The sequence below is a fragment of the Podarcis vaucheri genome (assembly GCF_965113315.1).
Source record: "Podarcis vaucheri genome assembly, chromosome: 2".
In the NCBI taxonomy this organism is placed as follows: domain Eukaryota; kingdom Metazoa; phylum Chordata; class Lepidosauria; order Squamata; family Lacertidae; genus Podarcis; species Podarcis vaucheri.
This window is the reverse complement of record NC_138760.1, coordinates 112497098-112499074: the sequence shown is the minus strand read 5'-3', so window position 1 is coordinate 112499074 and position 1977 is coordinate 112497098.

Genomic DNA, 1977 nt, shown 5'->3' with positions numbered 1-1977 from the left:
CCTTGTTGGAGAAAGGCTGAACTTTGTCTCTCTCTAACAATGCAAATGCAAGCAATCATATTATTTATAGAGGTTGCTTAGGGAAAAGACATTTATACAGCCAAGGTGTGTCACCATCACGACGGCATAGCAGTGTGAATTTGGAGAGTAACGGGGAACTCTGCATTTGTGTAATCAAGGAATAAAGTCCCAAAGGGGAGGAGGGAGGGAGGAACATGGCTTGAACTCAGTCAGGAGGATAGATCACCCAGATGTGGCCTGTGTATTGTCCTACCCAGTGCTTTTTTCTGGGGGGAACGCGAGGGCCATACACATACCCCTAAACATTTTGTGAATCTACATTTGGCCTCATTGAGGGACAGTATTTCAATATGCGTAGGAAAATGAGAGTAATAATAATAATAATAATAATAATAATAATAATAATAATAATAATAATTTATTTATACCCCGCCCATCTGGCTGGGTTTCCCCAGCCACTCTGGGCGGCTTCCATAGAAACAAAAAATACAGTAAAATATCACAGATTAAAAACTTCCCTGAACAGGGCTGCCTTAAGATATCTTCTAAATGTCAGGTAGTTATTTATCGCTTTGACATCTGCTGGGAGGGCGTTCCACAGGGCGGGCGCCACTGCCAAGAAGGCCCTCTGCCTGGTTCCCTGTAGCTTTGCTTCTCGCAGCGAGGGAACTGCCAGATGGCCCTCGGCGCTGGACCTCAGCGTCCGGGCAGAACAATGGGGTGGAGACGCTCCTTCAGGTATACTGGGCCGAGGCCGTTTAGAGAGTACCCCTAAACAATTTGGGGGGGGAGCACTGGCCGTACCCATGCACGTTCTTTCTGTATTGTCGCCCCATAATTTTTCACTGCTTAGGACAGTGGTTCCCAGAGTGGGCACAGGCTGTGGGATTAACCAGAGGGTGCTAGGAGGCAAGAGGGGCATTGGGAGTATAACTATCAGAATCTGAAAAGCTGGTATCACTTCATCAAGTTCACCAATTTTACTGAATGAATTGAACTAAATAGTTTTAACTGGATTTGGAATCATTGTGCAATTGATTGTTGCTGTTTTGAATTTTATTGCGTTGTTATCTTCCTTAGTCGGTCATGCAAACCACTATTCTGAATACCGTCGTACCTCTGCTTCCAAACGTCTTGGGAGTCAAACATTCTTTTGGAAGCCGAACGTCTAATGGCTTCCATGGCTTCTGATTGGCTGCAGGAGCTTCCTGAGGCCAGTCAGAAGCTACGCTTTGGTTTCTGAATGTTTCAGAAGTCGAATGGACTTCTGGAACGGACTCCGTTCGACTTCCAAGGTACGACTGTACAGTGGAACCTTGGTTGTCGAACATAATCTGTTCCAGAAGACTGTTCAACTTCTGAAATGTTTGATAACCGAGGATCAATTGCCGGTCGGCAAATTCTTTTTAAAAAATGGACTTCCGTTCGACTTCCGAGGCACGTTCAAAAATGGAAGCAATTCCTTCCGGGTTGTCGGCGTTCGCATTCTGAATTGTTTGGCTTCTGAAATATTCAACACCCGAGGTTCCACTGTGATGCTTTTTATAGAATGGGACTGTAGGAAGCACTGAGGATGAGTCTATGGAACCAAGTGGGCAGCAGCCCCAGGAAATTTGGGAACCACTGGCTTAGAAGTCCAGAGTATGGTAGAGGAAATCCTCATTTTGCGTAAGGGTTTCGTTCCGGACCTCTGTGCAGGTCGGCAGACCACATGTGCTATGTATTCAGATTGGCTGCAGTTCTCACTCTGGGCCACCAGTATGCAAATGAAGGACTGAGAGTTGCTTTCACTGATTAGTTGGAATTCGTTACTGTTACAAGTTATTGAGCATTATATAAGGCAACCAGCTTCACTGTTGTTCAGAGAGACTTAGAGCAGTGCTAACTGCTATAATGAAGAGCTGTTGCTTAGAATCATAGAATCATAGAGTTGGAATAGACCACAAGGGCCATCGA